We start from the raw sequence: 19,569 nt of genomic DNA, 5'->3' as shown, positions 1-19,569 counted from the left end.
AGAATTGTTAAGATCTGCAAAAAAGGACCATTACGCATTGTTGTCTAAATCACTTCGCTATCTTCTGCATTATTGATATTGGTTCATTAAGCTGAGATTAATTGCCTATTGGCAACCCCATCGCCCAGAGTTACCAGTGCTGAGTTGTAGCACTGCTGATGGTGCAGTAGTGGATGGTAACAGGATCTTTACTGTCACTATGAATAATGCTTCACCTCTAGTCATCATGCACCACCTCGGTAATGTTGATCCTAACCTGTAGGCTACACCTTGCTACACAACTCAATCTCACGCATGTACCACATCATAAGGGGAAATACGGACATTTGCTGGGGTTTTTTCTACAAAGTTGACATTGATTTGAGACTCTGAAGTGAATTGTTTTTGTTTCTAAAAAGAAATCTGTGACAGTGCTGAGTCCTCACCCGAAACATCGATGCCATCCATCCATCTCTGTTTTGCTGTGTGCACCACAAGTCCCCACATCTGCACTGTGTGATCCCTGTGAGTGAATGGTACTCAGAAATCAGTCAGCGGAGAGACACTCAGACACCCTGAGGGGAAGGAATCAATCACCCAGAGGAGTGAGGCGGGTTATTTAGCTGGGACCCAGCTTACTGTAGTGAATGTTGGTGCATAAAACCCTCCACTCACTTGGTCCGTGTGCCTTCAGGGGACAACGTGTTTGACAGAGTGCCATTGAGTCTATAAAGAGGAACAACAGTCCAGTGAGAGTGAAACGCCTCGAGATTTTGTTTCCAACGTGAGCAGAATGTTACATTAGAGTTAAGCATGAAAAAATAATGAGCCGGTTATTTTTCTTTTTGCTGATGTATAAATGCGCATTGTTTTGGTTTATGGCCCAAAACTTTTTACTTTCAAATCACTCCCATTGCTCTCATCAGCCTTGTTTCCAGCCGCCGCAGACAGCTGTTTTTAATGAAAAAGCTGCAATAAACCAACTGCACCTATCTACCTGCCCAGCTTGAAATGGCAAACAGACAGAGTTAGCAACTAGCTGGTGAAGATAGGAGCATTTAGCAGCTAAAGAGCCAGATATTTCCCTCAGGGGTTGGCCAGACCAGACATAAAAGGCGAGTTGATATTAGACTCCCAGTCTGCAGATGGTGAGAAGCACGACTCCAAACAAATGCTAATGTTGCTTTGTGTCTGCTGACACATTCACCATATCTAATACAGGGACAAGGTGATAATATGCTGTCTTTACAGCTTGTTGAGCTTACCCCAAGTGGCCTAAAGCGTCAAATCATGCTGCTCTAACACTAATTTAGAGCAGCATTTCACCTCCAAATCAAAAACACATATTTTTCCTCTTACCTGTTGTGCTATTTGGGTGTTGGGTGAGTTGCCAAGCGTTGAAGATGTCTGCCTTCTCACCAGTATGAAGGATATAGATGGCATTCAGTTTGTAATGCTGAAAAAAATACTTTTGAAAATCTTAACATCAATGTCTCTTTCCAGAAATCATGATCCAGGTCCTCAAGATAATCCACAAACTTTGTTGAGAGAAATTTCTTGTGGAAACTATTTTCTTTCTACTGAACTACATACACTCGCCAACTGTATCACTGAGCAGAAGGAAGCATTCATCCACTGCTAGCTCACTAACCTTACAGCTCAGCCGAGGAGAAAAGAGACATTGCAAACAACGTAGATTGATAAATAGCACAACAGATAAGAGGAAAAAATATGTACTTTTGACTTCTGTGTGAACTGCCCCTTTAACATTTGTTCAGAGTATCCCGCTTTTTGTAAAAGTCAGCCAATACATATAAATCGTTTACTTTTCAGATTTTTGTTTCCACATCACTCCAAAAGTTGTGTTTTCTGCTCCAGTATGACAGTTAACTGCATGCTGTGGTAGAGGGGGTCTTCTTATGGCAAGTGTAGTTTAATTTCATTTACATAAGTCAATATTAAAAATGGTGAAAATACAAATGCTGTGCTGGTTGTAGCGGTATTTGTAAATTTATGGTCACTTTTTTACCCACATTGTTTTACCCAAGTTTTTAAATTTAAAATGCAAACTGACCATTACCTTCTTTTTTAAAGAAAACTGACATCAATGACATACGCAAACACTTCAGAGTGTATTTCTCACAGAGTTTAGAGAAAAAAACATTCCTGTTGTGAATTGCGTTCACTTGTGGGCCGATGTCACCAGATGCAATATCTACACTCTCGTCTTCCCGTGTCAATAGTCATGGTGATCTCATTTTGAGCTGTAACCTTTATCTAGCTGACCACTGTGTTCTCTCATAACCAAGTCATAAATCACACATGACGCCTGTCACACAGAGCAGAGGTGCTGCTCGGGGCCGGTGATACGGCTGCATGTATTTCTGCTTCGGCGGCTCTCATCAAATATCACTCCAGATGATAATCCCAGCGGTGGTGGAGATCTGTGCTCTGAGATCTGGGAGGTTTGCCATTTATCTCCTCTCATCTGGTGTGTGCGTGCGTGTGTGTGTGTGTGTGTGTGTGTGTGTGTGTGTGTGTGTGTGTGTGTGTGTGTGTGTGTGTGTGTGTGTGTGTGTGTGTGTGTGTACCCCTGTCACTCAGTGTCAGTGTCCATGTCTGACCCAGAGCAGCAGGGTTCATTCAAACACCCATTTTTAGATTTGTTTGAGGCTTAGAGGCTTATGACGAATGACTTTTGCCTCAGTTCACCTGAGAGTTCTGGCAGAATTAATCTATGTTAATTCATTGAAATTGCAGTTAAATCTGGTTGAATTTAACTTTACTCTGACCTTTATTTTACTCCTAGTTTTTTCATTTATTCGTCACATGGTATCATACAAGATACAACTCCAGTGAAATGCGATCCCATCAGCTCCTTTAACTTGTGCACAGTAACTTGGTCCTTTTTTGCCATTTCCTATATTGTATTTGCGGCTGTTTTAAACTTATCCATGTTTTCAGACACGTTGCAGTGCATGTGGTTATATCATCGTAATCCGTGGTTTCTGGTTGTGGAAATATTTAACTACAGTTTTGAATTCAGTTGCTTCTGTTGTTTTACAAATTATTAGGGGTGTAACGATACGTTTTCATAACAAAATGATGCGCGTTAGGATTCGTGGTTGGCAATACGATACAAGAATGATATGGGCTCTTTTTGAGCGATATGATGTAATTCAATTCAATGACTAGAAATCGATATAGTAACTTTTTTTTGCCAAAAAAAGAGTAAAAGAAAACACCTATTTCTATGCAGTGGTAGTGGAGGTAAAACGATGGAAAAGCATCAGACACTGAACTACACAAACATTCAGGGTAAGGCCTCTATTCAGTGTGTGAAATAAATACCTGGGTATTAGATAGTAGAGGTCAAGATCAGCAGTTTTTATGTGAGGGAATCATAGATGAATCAGCATAATAAGTTAACACAACAGTTAAATGACAAACTGCCATTGTATTTAAACTCGAATCTGCATATTTTGCAGACAGCGAGCATTTCATCAAAAATGTCTCCGTTTTCACAAAAGCCAAAATGTCTCCAAACTTTTGACCACAAATGCGGACTCAAAGTCTCTCACTTCTGGTTTGTGTTAATACATGTCGTTATCCATCTTTCTCCCCTCGTTCCCTTTTGTCTCACTGCTGTCGACTGTCTAATAAAGGCACACAATACGTATACATTTTGCTAAAATAAATGTCCCTGAGTGCACGGCGATAAGTTGCAACTGATAGAACATGCTGAAAGAAATCCAGATGTAGCCAGTAGAATATTTATTTGATCACATAAGCATAATTTTTCAAGGTCTTTCAGTCTCATCACCATCATTATTTGGAGGATATCTTAGTCATGAGTGATTTTGATTAAATAAACTTTGATAGGACGATGGGTCCGTTCAGACAGCCTCTGCAGCTCAGGGGCAACTGCAAATAAACCCAGAGGGATTAAGTCCTTGTAGGAGCGGCACGTGAGGCAGACGATCTGTAATCCACTGAGAGAAAGAGAGAGAGATAGAAAAAGAACAAATCAGAGTGGTGATGGAGGAGGAGGAGCATATGCGTCATGCAGCTGTGACTTTCCATCATGACATCTGGAGAAAGGGAGACGCAGGTGGACAGAGCAATCATGTCTTCCTCCGGCCTCTCCCACCCATGGCTCTGTTAAGTGTGAGTTACTGCAACCAAAGACAGAGTGCAGCCAAGTGTACAGCACATCAGTCGCAACATATGGCCGCAAACACAACACTGTATACAGTAAACACACATCAGCATGAAATGTGGCTGTTTCTGCTGTGAGCACAGATTGGAGCTCACCACAGAAAATATTTCAAACAGCTATTGGTTTGTACACGTGATTAAAATGAGCTTCGACACACACTGAGGGGCTGTTTTCAGAGCACACAGGAAAGGAAGGGCAGTTAACAATCTCAGATGCGACAAACATGTTGCAGCTGAGAGTTAATGTGATAATTTCTGAAAAATGTCCCGCAGGCTGAAGATTAGGTTTATTGTTCGCTACCTTTTTGTCGAATATTTGAAGCAATAAAAAAAAAAGAAAGAAAGACACTGGCAACATTGTCAAGTATACCTGGATTAAAATCCTCTTTAAGGCTCAATATCTCTAATAATATAATCCAAAAAGTCATATTGTGATTTAATTAAAAATTTAGATTTTTTTTTTTGCAATAAATTAAAAACTAAAACACTCTTTTTTCAATGGCAGGCTCTTCGTGGACTAATTCATTTAACATAAGGCTCCAACGATGCGTAACCTGAGTCTGAATAATGAAGCTAATGTAGAAGTGCCAAAAACTGCAGTTCCTCAAATGGCCTCTTGAGGCTGGTCCCTGAAGCATCATTCCCATAGACTGCATAAGTGATAGATGTAGTTAGGGCTTTACGTGATTCTGAATTTACGTGATTCTGAATTCTTCCATTCGAGGTAGATTTGGCAGTTCAATACTATTACAATACTATTACAGTTAACCATAGGCTGTAGCTGCACTGTACTAACCTAGTTAGCAGCTACCTTAAAGGTTAGCTCTACCGTCTCATCTAAATATGTACACTTCTAGCTCCAAAAATCTCAGATGGACAGCCAAAATGCCAATTTCAAGGCTTCAAAACGAGAGTCCGTAAACGGGTGGGTCCAGCGTTCAGCAGTAGGGGCTCCTGCTCATTAAGCACATACTAAAAGTTTCCTTCCAAAATGAGATGCATGCAGTTAAGAAACACATCACGTAGTCTGACTTTCACTGGCATAAATGTGAATCTCGCTGTTGAATATTATTGAAGCTGAGCTGTCTTGAGCCCTTTTACTTATGAATAGTAACATTTCAGAGAATTTCATCACCCTCTAACTGAACATCAGAAATTGACATCAGGTAACATTTTCAGCCCCAAATGGATGTGTAGCATTTTAAGATAAACTCAGTGGTGTGTTTTCAATAGAATAAAATAGAATTGAATATATTTATGATGTGTCCAGGGGCTTAAAAGGTAGAGGTGGAGCTGCTGGCGGGATTAACCTGATTTTTTTCCTTCTTTCCCCTCGTGCCTGCTTTCAACCTGCAGCTCTAATCCCCTCCCTGCTCATCACCATCTGTCATCTGTAATCTCAACCACTACTGCCCCATCCTCTACTCACTTTCCACTTGTTTCTCTGTCTCTCTCATTTTCACCCTCTACATTATTGGCTGACATAGATCACGGCAGGTTGAGTACTTTCTGCCCGAGCTGCACCCTCCTGACCGTCCCGATCTCAGGCCGGGCGGTGAACCCGCTGAGCCTATAGAGGAAGACAGAGTGTTCACACTTACCTCCATATAGAGGGAGTTCAGTAAATGTCAAACCCTCTGAGAGAAGTGCTGATAGGGCACCCAACCAAGGAGCTCATTATTTCCCACATAGCCTCTAATTAAAGAGGTATAGTATATATCACCGCATGTCCTGCATTGAGGCTGGACAAAAGGCCACAATCTGAACTGGTGGACGATCGTCAAAGACGCAGTTACTGTAAGGTGTGCGTAATGACACCATAAAAACCTGCAAACACACTGACCTGTCCCTGTTTCTCTGTCACTTCAGCCTCAATTCCATAAAGCAGTCCGGTTCAGTTGAGTTCACATTAGAATTTGTATTTTTGCGTTTCCATTGTAAAAAGTTGTCCATACCATCTGTGTTTTTTGTTACCCTTCTGTTGTGGTACCTAGCACACTGATTCATTCATTCATTCATACATATTTGGTTTATTTTCTCATTTCAGTGTGCAATTTCTGTAACAATAACAAAAACCCATGATACAATTTTTGTCATAATATTCTTGCCTACCTTGTCTACACATTTCATAAACAAACTGGAGCAGGAAGAAGAAAAACTTACAATACCTACCACTTTCTTACTAATAACAGATGTTACTGTAGATGAAGATACTTCCTCAGAAATTCCTTAATGTCCCATTATTTTTTCTTTATACCTTCATTTAAATTGAGTACTTGAGCTGCATTTGAAGTCAATATCCTGAGAATTCCACAGTTTGACTTCATATACTTAAACACACATCTGCTTTAATGTAGTGCGAGCATACTGACTTTCAAAATTAAACTTTCTTCTGTGATCCTCGTCGTTGGATCTTAATACGAAAAACTTTTTTGGGAGTAATAATCTGTTTCTGGCTTTCTGATGGTGGAGCTAGAAACACTGCAGTCTGTTAGTCAGTAGAGAACCATCACTCTCACTCAGGGCTCAGTTGTGGCCGGTCTTTCAAGCTTATGTAACCAATGCTCATACTAGGGCAAGTTTTTCATACATTAGTCTACTGTCCAACTACAAAAGGAAATTATGTTTTGCAGCCTCTTCATCTTTACATCTTTACTAATGAATAGTTGGCGGCTATAGGCTGCTTTATTGAATTCACTGTGTCTCTCAAAGGCTACCGAGAGCAGCAGCTTTTTAAGTGGACCATTTTCTTGCATGTTCCTCCATGCAGGACTTGACCACATAAATCAACACACCTTAAATGTCAATATGACAACTTTGGCCATTCCATTTGTTTTTATTGTGTCTCCTGGATGACGTATGCTTCAGTGATGGTTGGATCTTCAACAAATTTATATGAATTTAGATCAGATTACGTGAACGGCATATATTCTGTTTCATTCATTGACATTTAAGGTGTGTCGATTTATGACATCAACTCAAGCATGGAGTAACATGCAAGAAAACAGTCCACTTAAAAAGTAGGGCACCATATCAGGAAACATGTATATTGGTAGTTTTATTTAGTCTGGTGGATTAATTTATTTTTATTTGTTTTAGGGAAATACCTTTTCTATCTGTTGAGCCTAAAAAAAAGTGAAACAGTAATGTTTACACTGCAGGAGGATTCACTGAGAACCTATAACAGTGTAAAAAAACAGGATGTTCAGACTGAGTCAAAAATAATTCAGAACAAAATTTAAGTTACGTAGACCATGTTGGGTTTTTACCACCCGTCATACCTTTATCCTCATTAAACACTGCTGACATAGAGTTCACATGCACTGTCAGGCACACATGTGCCCCGCAGTTTCCCTGGAAAGCAGCTCAGAAATCTCTCAGTTTTGTTTCAGCCTGGGCAGTTGATGGCTTTGAACTCAGCTCCTTTGGGATCTCCCTCGTCCTCTTCCTGATACATGTTGAGCCCAGAGGCCCAACTCTCCCTACTGTGAATTCATGAATAATGACAATTCACAGCCTCTCTGACATATAAAGTGTGATCGGATCGGCTGCTTACCCCTGACCCTCTGTGGCGGCTGAGGAAGACGAGGCTAAGAGGAGGAGAGGGGAGAGAGAAGGAGCTGGGATGGTGCGAGGATCAAAGGGAACTCCGCTGTAGGACAAAAGCATCTGATCACAAGTCTGGGGAATTCATTTAGATGCCAGGATGTTGCCGGGTTATTTCCCTCATGTTATGATATATAGCACATTGTGTCGGTGTGTTTCCCCTGCACAGAATAAACCCCCGCTGACTCCACTGTTCCCTCACTGTATTCAAATCCCTTCACATGAAACTCAGTGTGAATATAATTCTGAATATAGCCAAAGGCCATGAGAGGGTTTTGCATAGCAATAGCACACGGTAAAACTCTGAGGAGTCTCTTGTCAGCTGGCTTTCAAACACACATCCATCATCTCCCCTGAGAGTGTCAAATTAGCAGCGAGCTAAACAGGTGGCTTGCCAGCAGATGCCAAGAAGCTAGCAGGAGAGAGATTGAGGTCATGTTTGTTTAATCGCCTCGGGGGTCAAGTACCAGATGGATTTGACTTCTTATTCTTGTGATGAGAGAGAGAGAGAGAGAGAGAGAGAGAGAGTTGTGTAACAGTAAATGGAGCAATTAGAGCTCCCTGCAAAGTTTAAAAATATTGTGACATTAAAATTGGATATTTGATTTGGACTCGTCTGTGTTAACGTTTCTCTCACCTTTAGGCGTCAAGAAATGCAATCAAAACAGTGAAGTTAGTTTTCTGCTAGGAAGTTTGAATATTATTAGTATAGCTCTATGTTACTGTGAGCAAAGCTGGCAAAGATCTGAGGCTGTGTATGATTGCAAAAATTGAATTTGTTTTTACAGAAGCTAATATTCAATTCCAGAAAAAGTAAGATAACACCTTCTGTGAGACTTCTAGTTCCGTTGAAGTTTTTCTAGCAACTAGAAACTTGATTTCGGTCAAAATAAATATGTGTGTTTACTTTTCATTGCTCTAACTAATGATAGCAACATCAGCAGAGAGAGGTTGGTCCACCACTTTGGTCCTGAATAAAACACATTAACACACATTAACATCGTACATACTTTAATGTTTCCCCATTTCAATTTTCCCCATAGCTCCTCCAGTTTGCATATTTCCTCAAAATATCTCAGCAACTACTGGATAAATAGACATAACATTTGGTGCATATGCTCATGTTTCACGGTGATGAATTATAGTAAACGACCTTTAATCTACCTCCATCATCAGATCAACATTTAAATTTGGTTTATTACCAAATTCTTGCAAAACCGACAACACCCCCATCATTATAGATAGACTTTCTGTTTATTAGCCAAAATTAGCATGCTGATGCACAGTCTTCTACCTGCTAAACATCAACATTGACTTTGTGGCCATGTTAGCAATACCATGTGAACATGGAAGTTTATTTTTAAAAGATCCTGTGTGCATGTAACGAGCAAAAAGCAGGGTAGTGGGTAGTGCATTGCCATGAGATACCAAGGGGTGTGGCAAATTGTCATTATTTGATCACCTGGGATGAGACCAGGTTGTGCTGACTCACTAAACATCCGCTGTTAGCATCATCATTGTGACCATGTTAGCATGTAGTACAGCCTCATACAGCAGCTCACATGGCTGCATCCTTCAGTCTTGCTTTAGTACTGCTGATCCTCGTCCCAGCACATAGAAGATGAGAAACAGGCCACTGAAACACACAGATCTCGTCCAGATAGTCTTCCTTTTGAAAGAAAGGAAAAAAATGATTTAATGCAGATCTGACCGAATTTCTAACTGGGTATGTGAACCAGAGCTGATGAAAGTTTGTTATTATTGAACCCCCTGTGGTTTGTGAATGTGCTCATACTGCAAGTATGACGCTTCATGTTTAATCTACTTCTTATCACTGACACAGTTTTTTTGGGATTTTTATGCTAATGGCTGAAAAAGAACTCAACCAGAGAGACATTTTCTTTTTAATATTAGGACATATTACCTTAAACAGAATCACCATGCAGTATATCATATGAATTATAGTCTGTAGACTGTATTGAAAGAGTAACTTTCCTGTGTTTCCCATGTAAGGGCATGATGACACACATGTTGTTTTCCCTCAGTCCTACATGTAATGTGAGGGATGCAAACTTAATGTCCACAGGATTTAATGTAATGGCATTATGGCTTGCTGAAAGTCTCATCTTTCCTGTTTTTTTCCAGCGTGTAAATTGGATCCAGTAATCGCCTCAGTCAGCAAATGAGATGATTTAGGGAGTCATTTGTGGAAGATAACTTTGAGGTCAGTGGAGTCCACCCATTCATTTGCATTAGTTCTGTTTTTCTCTTTCTTCTTAGTTGTGCTATCTGACTATTTTCTCGCACTCAGATTTCTCTCACCATCTGTCAGCATCTAATACCTATGGTAACATGCTATTAGAGAGTGTTTCCCCTTTGCTTCACACCATTTAACCATGATTTCACTTCTAATGGTACTAACAGGCAGCCATTACCCATCCACTGTTTCATAAAGTCGTGTTCCTTTTGCGACTTTATCAAGCTGCAGAATACTTCACTGCACATGAATGTATGCCTCGTAGTTCAGCCATTAGGAATTACTGACAGAGGAGCAAACTTTTCTAAATTGGGTCCCACATCCACACATCCATCCTTAGCTCTTATACCAACATGAACAATTTCATAAAAGCGCTTGGTCATTTGCCTTGTAGTGACAGAGATTGAGTCTCTAACAGCCATCTCCAAATCCAGTGTTTCAGACTCTGCCTATAGTCAATATGATTACAAAGCACAAAAGGTCAAGTCTGTTATTTTTTAAAATGAAGAGCAAAAAAAAAAAATCTGTCAAAGAAATCTGAAGGTTATCGTCTTCAATTTGCCTTAAAACAACACAAAGGAGAGAAAAAATGCCTTCCAACGAATGATCAGAGAAAAGTAAAATCAGACGTTGATTAAAGAAATTACTGCAAGGCATTAAATCACAACTAAACATCACAACTGAACAAACAGATGCACTTCCATCTATCACCATTTCCAAATCCAGTGTTTAAAATGTGTTAATTTAAGTATGTAAGACACTATTTTGAAAAATGGCCACAAGATAGCATGACATGGCTGGTACCAACAGATGCATTAGATTGTCTTGTTTCATTTGAAAACAAAATCAGTCTAGTTTTAAAACTGAGCTCACTACATTGAGTTTTATTTGCTAATCTGCCTCTCTCCTCACGATTTGCCACATTCAGCTTTGCCTTTCATACCCATAGATTGTATGGTCATGGCACGCTCCAAACTCAACCGTATCATTTTCACAATAGCTTAGGGGCGTTAGATGAAGTGGAAAAGTGTTTAAATGACAGCAATGCATTTATTTTTTAATGTAAATACATACAAGTTTTATCATCAGTGATATAAGTCAGTATGTAAATTGGTGCTACTTAATCCCCCCAACCCCTCATCATCATCTGTAACTGTGGACGGCATGCTGACATGTTGACTTGGTTAGAGTTCATGTATGAATGTCAGATTAAGACAAGAGTAAGGCAGAGGATGGGTCATGCCTTCGCCATCCCTCGGAAAAAAAAAATTGTTTCAGGTTTTAGAAACACAGTGACTTTGTTGAGTATCATCCTGAGCTTGCCAGCCAACCACAACCACCCATAAAACCACAAAATGTCATTTTTACTCTTTAGTTTTAGAAAACAACATGTAGATACATGTATAAAGTGTTACTTTTCGAGCTTTAGTTGTGCAGAAGGCAGACTTTTACCACTGGACAGAGCCCGAGGAGTGGTTTTTTTTCCATTTCCTGTTGTTTATGCTAATCTAATATTAGTTAACCTTCTCCTGGCTCTAGCTTTATATTTAACGAACGGACACGAGAGTGACATTGATCTTCTCATCTAACTCTTAGCAAGAAAGTAGAGAGTTTTTCCAGTATTGGAGAGTAGTATTGACAGGCCAAAGCCCCAAGCTGAGAGGGCTTGACTAAAACCCTACTTGTGATACCTAAGTGTATATTGCTGAATATTTAGTATGTCGATTTTACACCTCACTGGTGTAAACAGGGTGAGATTGAATTCTACGAAACTGCAAACATGTCAGGTTCACGAATGTGATAATATTGCAACTGACAACATTTAAAAAACAGGAATAAATGAGTTCTGAGGAATTGCTGTGCAGAGTTAAATAAAACAGTTTTTTTCTACACAGATTTTGATCAAAGTGGGAGGTGTGTAAGATCTAGATGGGTGGATGTAGGTGTTTTTTACACATTAAAGACCTCTGATGTGGGGATTAGAGGGATGGGGGTCAGAGTCAGCTACAGTGCAGCAGAGACCCCATTATCCCAGTTACAACCTCCCTTTCTTTCATGGCAGTGGACAGTTACCGTTATGAAGCTGGGTCTTTACTTGTCATTCTATTTCTCTTGTTATTAAATTTAGGTATTGCATTATGCATGCGGGGGGAATATTACTGCAGTCTGTATTCGATTGTTGAAGAGGTTGCCCTTGCTTGGGATTGCCTGAAGGGTTTTTCCCTTCAGTCACTGAGCCAGTTAACCACGTCGTCGCACAATAACTCAAGCCTGTGGCCTTAACATCACAGAATGTGTTTCCAGTATGACTCCCTGCAGCCCTCTGCTCGCAATTACCATTAATGACTCTTTCAAGCTACCAGGCAATTTCTCATGAACTCCCATCCATAGTTGCAGAGTCAGACGCTGCTTCAGCTGCAACACAAAGCAGCCCTGCTTCTGCTGCTGTTGTTCTGTAAACCACAGTTATCACACAAAATACAGTCAATTAAGTTGTGTGTTTTATGTATTTGACACAATTTTCTGTAATTTTTAGCCATATCAGCATGTCCCTGAGAATGATAGTGTCTGTCGGTTGGTACACTGCTTTGGTCCAGACCTCAACATCTCAAAAACTGATGGATGGATGGTCATGACAGTAATCTTCTTCATGATCCCCAGAGGGTGAATCCTGTAGACTTTGATCTTGTTTTTTCCTAGCATCACCTTTATATTAATGTTTTCACTTTTCTTTTGAAATATCAGGTTAAAATTTCAGTTTGTCCAATACTTCTGTTTGTGACCAAGTTCTTTCAATGAAGAAATTCTCTCCAGCTCTGATATAACTGATCACATATGGGTTGGTATTATATGTAATGAATTAGCGCCACACGAAAACTGAACTGAAACTTGCTGAAAGTGAATTAGGGCAGGTGTGTTTCGTTTCAATGCCGTTCCCGCTTTCCCTCCGCCCTCCAAATGGCCTCCGTGCTATGCCAGCTGTTACATAATACCAAGGGCTGCGGGGAAGTGAAGAAGGGCAAGTGGAACCACTACATAGCTGCCCGGATGGATGTAGACTTCCCATAATTTCAAGGCCTAATTTGTAGGATGAAAATATGTGTGAAACACTATCTGGAAGAGCATTTCATCTCTTTTAATATTACCACTGTCTTCATTCACAAACTAAAAGAGGTCAGAGAAAGTATATTTCTACTGAACCACGCACTTTCCATTTCCTTCCAGGGGTACCTTGTTTGGCCTCTGGCTCGCCCATTTACCAATGATGTTACTCCTGACTCCAACAAAAATGTGATGGCTGTTATTACACAGGGTGCATTTTTAGCAGTTTGAAGCACCTTTTTGTAATTGTTTTGCATCTTTTGAACCATTTTGTGCGCTGCCTTGAGCTCCAGGCGCCTCACTTTTATCCACCCAGCATGCCTTGCAATTTCAGGAAAAAATGCCCGTAGCAGCAAAAGTTGAAAACGGTTCAATTCTGAGCACAAAAACTGCGGCTTTACCTCCACTGTCCAACCACAGGTCTATTTTAAATGATGAAAATTATAACTGCCTATGCAATAAAAGCTGATATTTTCAAGGCTGCTGAAACTATCCTGTTTGATCAGACATAATATTATGTAATGGTAACGCTTTTGGATGATGTACATTTTTTTATGCAGTGAAATTAGTCATAAAAGCACCTTTTAATGTTAGTGTCATACTGCATTATGTAAACACATTGTTTTCCATCTTAAATACAATATAATTTCCTCTAACTGCAATTTAACTGTAATATATTCATGTTGAATAAGAGATGAATAGCTCTTGTACGCAGTTTTTATTTTGCTCTTAATGGGATTCAGCCCTAAAGATATAAACTGAGAATCCCTGATTGGGCTTATTGAGCCATCAGAGGTTTCCCTGCAGTTTGTTGTGGTAGAAGAAGAAGAGAGCAGAGGTTTTTGCTAGCACGGCATTATTGGATGCGGAGTCATGATGGAGTCAGAGGCATCTCCTATCCCAAGGACATGTTCACGTTCAAAAACCCTGACCGTACTCCCACAGGCTCTTGTACTGAACCCAGACTACTAAAGAGTTGGCATTGTTGTTTTTCAGGCGCTGTGTCGATTGTTTATGTAGCTTTGATTGGTTGTTAAAAAAACTGAGAGCCTGGTATTTGCATCTTATGGCCTTGAGTACAGGAAAGAGAAACTGTAAAGAGTTCCTGTGTTATCGATCCTTCATGGATCCGACGCTGCAGGCAACACAGCCTTCATTGTTGCAATACAGTCCTCGAGGAATCTCAAAGCTGCCTCCATCCACAGTTACAGACACCTGAAACTCAAGGCACAGGCTTGCTTAGCCATGCCTGCAGTGTTGGATGACATGGAGCCGCAGCGGTGGAGCAAGTCGCTCCCCTGAGTGTTGTAGAGTTTAGATATTCTCCAACACAAATAGACCAGCAGCCTTTGTGCAAGAAAAAGGTGTTGCTGTCCTTGTCAGCCGGAGCCGAGCAAACTTATGATGAAAAAAAAGTGAGTCATTGTTGATGATCCATTGATCATTTCCTCTAAATCTCTTCATTTTGTTTTATCACCTGTTACATCACTTGAAGATAACACAAAAACCTTTATTATTGATCTTAATAATTTGAGTTTATAAAAGCTTCTGAGGATGATTCATCATGTTTCTGGCAAGAGTGGGGCCACATTATGTTAATCAGCTGCAGTTTGGCTTCATGTGTGAACACTGTGAGATTGTAACTGAGAAGTTAATAATGCAACACCAACTTCACCAACTTCCATCTTTCTTCAACAACTATCACAACACATCTTACATGAGCGACATACTGTACATCCGGGCCCATATTTAAAGTATAGTTTGACTTTTTTGGAAATGTGTTATTTGCAGCTCTCTGGTTGACACTTATGCTGTGTTTACACTACGAGCGAAACAGCAGCAGGCCAGAGGTCACTTTCAGTGGAAGCCAGTGGCATGGAGCTACGAACCAACACTCATCACTACAGACAGGTGTGATGCACCACAAATTAGAGTTGAGCTGCAGCACACCAGTGATGCATCAAACAATAAGATGATTTTGTTTCTAGCTGTGGTGCTGTTATTTATCTAAGTTAGCTGAGGCTATGCTAGCTTCTTATGCATTGTGGTGCACACAGGGATGCAGTGGGGTAGAGAAATCTGATGTGGGACCCAAACATTGATCAAAAATAAAGGTATTTTTGACCAAATACAAACTTAAAATAACATTTAGTCGAGGTGTTTGTGGACAAACACAAGCCTGTGACGATGTAACTGCATTAATGTTGAGTGTTTGAGCAATACTACAATGGCGACTTGGTGATGATGTATCTGGTCACGATGCTGCATTGTTGCTCGTAGTGTGTACACAGCATTAGGGGGGGTTTTCATATTAGATACGATTGGTTTATATCCTGCTTGAGTACGATCTAATCCCCTCTCTCCACTCCCTTGCTGATCAGCTTACACGTTGTTCTGTACCTGAGTACACTCGTGTCATCATCTGTGTGACATTTTTGTTGTGCCACAGTGTAGAAAAGAACTGATGTTCTGGGGACAGCGAGGTCGGCGGGCTGTGCAGCCGTTGGATATTGAGGCATCAGTATTAAAATTGAGTCTGTGTCATAGTCGCTTACTAACTCCCTGTAGTCGCGTTAAATAGCAGTTCACTTTCATGTTTTTGCACAGTTAGTGCTCACTCCTGATGCGTACTGTGCGCGAGTATAGTACACAGGTTTACACAAATGACCTGGACTTTGGGGTCAAGTGCACTTGAGAAGCAATGGGAAGATTGGTACCACTCTCATATCAGTCCGTTAAATATGAAGCTAGAATCAGCAGCTGGTTATCTTTGCATAAAGACTGGAGGCAGGGAGAAAACGGCTAACCTGGTTGATTGTGTTATCTTTGGACAGAGTCAGGCTAGTTGTTTCCCGCTGCTGAGCGAGTTCACTAGCTGCCAACTGTGGTCTCATATTTACTGAAGCCTGTTTTACTGTTCTACTGCAATAATTCCCAATCAAACCAACGGCTTAGACTTTATTTCTTTTGACTGACAGCTTTGAGCTCCTGGAGTTTCTTTGTTTCACTTTTTGGTTTCTTCTGACTTTTTCTTCCCCACCTGTCCTTAGTTCACACCAAACCCCTGCAGGCCTTATGTAACCTCAGACAAGCCCTGACTGTTTCCTGAGCTGGCAGCATAGTGTGTACACATGCACGCACACATGCATGCACACACACACAAACACACACACCTATCCTTGGGCACAGAGCTGCATGGACTTCCAAAATCATGCCGGTGTTTCCGCACCACACTGAGCGGGACGTGGTAAACTTCACAACGTCCAGATTCAAGAAGATTTAAGAAAAGCCAGACTTTCCCCTGTGATGTTGGTTTGCTGTCTGTCTGTGTCTTGACCAAATGATTGGGGGGTGTCACTGCCTACAGTACAATGTCCACATATCCCCTTCACTTTGTATTTTAAGTGTCTGCCATTTAACTAAGCATCTCCCTCCTGCTTCTAACCTCCCACATGACTTCAGGGCTAGAGAGGGTGTGAGATGAGCCGAGGGAGGAGAGAATTGGATGTTTCCCCAGGGTCCACACTCAAGAGACCTGCAAAAAAATCCAATAATGTGCTGTACGGATGGCTACGTCACTGCTGTTTTCAAGTTGTAATGGCCAGAGAAGAAGGGAAGAGGACAGTTAACCTGAAGATCAGTGGCTGCAATGGCAGCTTAAATCTTTCACTATGTGAAATGCTAAAGCAAATTGGTGTTATTGTGCCAACAGGTGGGAGCCATGTGTGCTGATGTGAATCTCTACTTTGCTTTCACTCTTCTGTGGCCGCAGGCTCGGTGGCAGGTTCAAAGTAGGACCGGTGGGATTTTAGCTGAGTTGATCTGCTGATTTGTCCTTATGTGCCTCAGCAAAGGACTTATTAATTCCTACATGGAAAGGGTTGTTTATGCTGTTTATTTTCATCACCAGTTTCAGATTGTTTTGATCTAACTAAGGGTAGAGGGAAAACTTCCTGTTTTTGGTAAACCAAACTGCCTTTCATGTCATGCATGGACAGCATCAGCTGAGTATGCAGCCAGACAGACCTGTTCGTGATGTTACTTTATGCCAGCAGATGGGCAGACGGCACCTGCCATGGTAGCATGTAACAGAGACGGTCGGCGTCAGTTGAGAACGCGGTCGGACAGAACCTGTGGCGTTTGCATGATACAACATGGATGGGGTTAGGTTGAAATGCTGGTGGCAATAATGTCATATACGGAGCATGAAGGTCCATGTAGGGGGGGCAGAAGGGGCGGTGGATGAATCCAACTTCCCATCTGAATGTGAGTTGTTTTTTTTTTCTACACCTTACTATGTGCCTCTTTTACCTAAATGTAACCACTTGTGCCAGCATGTGTTTTTGTTGTCTAAAAAAAAAACATGTGCAGAATAATACCACCATGTGCTTTTGTTGACATCACAGCAGCATCATCTTGAAATGTCAAGAGCAAATGCAGAAAGATAGAGAGAGCGTAAAATATAGACATGGAAGTCCATTGCAAAGCGGCAATATGTGATGACTTGAAATGAGAACGTGTTGGTCTTGACAGACATGTAAACTCTAACTGCCACTTGACCTGTTTGCGGAGGCATACAACCACAAGTCACTAATTCAAGTTTTAGCATAATACAATTATCTTATAACCGGGGCAAAAAAAAGAACAGAGACACAAACATCACAGTTTGGAAAACTCTTTGCATCTCATTTGATGGGAGTCCTGTCAGGGTCTCCCAGAGGAAGATGCATGTCAGGGCGAGGCAGATTGTTGCCACTCTTCCTCAGGTTGCTCCATGCCTGCCTGCACTGGACTGACAAAGGGAGGGCCTGCGCCTTTCAAAGCCTTCTGGCGTACGTGCCTGAACACTATTACATTCTGAAATCACACCTGAGCCGAGGCCAGCGGGGGCTTGCCTGCTGTCGTATAAGTAACGCGCTTCTCATTTCTGCTCCTGGCTGGAGTCGCGGCACTCCAGGTGAGGAGGGGGAATAAGAAAGTAGCTCTTTCCACCTCCATCCTTGTTTCAAATCTACTCACTTCACCACGTGCATTTCAAGTTTTGGTTCAGAGACGGGGAAAACACAAGGCTGTTTACTGAATTCTCTCACATACTTAAGTAAATCCTCCTCTTCAAAGTAAAGGGGAATTATCAGTGACAGTTCACACCAGCACATAAATCTTGAGTCTGTTAGGAGTACAGAGGAAAGTGAGCGCTAATGTCAGTGCAGCTTCCAAAGGGCTTCACAGTTTGGAAGACTTTCCAAGGGGCTGATGATAATATTAGAGTTATTACATTTTCATGACTTCTCTGCACTCCCACAACTCCCTGTAGGTTAACAAAGACACAAATGCACCAACTACGGTGTGCTGAATCACAATCATTTCCTTGGAAAGTTACCAAAGATTATATTAATACCTGCAGTATAGGACATCCTCAGTTTTACATTATATTATACTTCTTGTATTAAATTATATAATACAGTATATTATACTTGATACCCAGATATGAGATGAATCATCAAGAGACAGTGAAGCAGAGCTGACAGAAGTTAAAGGAAGATGCTGCTTTCAAGTGTTGCACTTTCTTCTTTTACTGGGGATTGTGTGCGACTGATGTCAACTTTTTGATGTTGTTGAACTCATGATATGCTGCTCTGGCTCAGATTTCCACCAAACTATTACTCAGACAGGGGTTTTCTCATGTTTGTCAAAGTGACCAGTATGAAGCCCATTCTGCTGCAAGCAACAACCTGCGTACAAAAATCACCTCTCAAAACCTTCACTTTTTCCAACCTGATCAGCCCAGTATCCCCAGAAATTTCTTGCATATGGTATGGCTGATTTTACTCCTGTTTACGTCCAGTGCTAACGTTGTTGGTTACGAACACATTGCTAATAACACCCGCTGCCTCAGTTAGTTTTTGTCGTCATGTGAGTTTGGTGTTTTAAATGGTTAGTCTGGATTCAACAAAGTCAGACCCCAAAAAACGTAACATGAAATGTAACGTGAAATGTATTTTCTGTAAACATGGTATTTTTTTTTTATTTTTTTTTTGAAAAGACACTTTCTGCATTTAACAAAAGAAAACTGGCACTCCAAAACTAGAGGGGTAAGAACATTGTTTAAACATGTACAGAAAAGGTTCACAGAAAGGGACAACATTAGAAATGTACTAGAAATGAAATATCACTGAACACTTGTAATTTTCCCTATATTGACGTTCCTGTGCAAGGGTTGAAGAAACACAATCAAATTCAAAACCTGTTCCTACCAAAATAAATCAAATCAACACAAGTTCTACTCCAGTGCACTGGAGTAACTGGTGCAGCAGCGGGGAGACGAACCCTCACCTCATGTGCATCTTTGTCCCAAAGCACTGTAACGGCTGACTTTACAGCATACTGACATATAGAAGAATCCTTTT

At 40.9% G+C, this 19,569-nt stretch overlaps 1 long non-coding RNA gene across 2 annotated transcripts in view; it reads left to right on the top strand.

Annotated features, from left to right (window-relative positions):
• The window catches only part of LOC148186514 (uncharacterized), a 176,247-nt gene that overhangs the window by 140,008 nt on the left and 16,670 nt on the right, over positions 1 to 19,569 (top strand). The window contains exon 7 of one of the 2 annotated variants that reach the window (XR_015774846.1): positions 399 to 1,194. The exons of the other annotated variant lie outside the window; for it this stretch is intronic. This is a non-coding gene — a long non-coding RNA (uncharacterized LOC148186514). Of the gene's footprint in view, positions 1 to 398; positions 1,195 to 19,569 lie in introns of those variants that run through there. 2 annotated transcript variants of the gene reach the window in all.

Source organism: Plectropomus leopardus, chromosome 18 (assembly GCF_026936395.1).
Source record: "Plectropomus leopardus strain MGB_pleo_1.0 chromosome 18, ASM2693639v1, whole genome shotgun sequence".
NCBI classification, from domain to species: Eukaryota; Metazoa; Chordata; class Actinopteri; order Perciformes; family Serranidae; genus Plectropomus; species Plectropomus leopardus.
The sequence above is the reverse complement of the archived record's forward strand: the minus strand, read 5'-3'. Positions and strand labels throughout refer to the sequence as shown.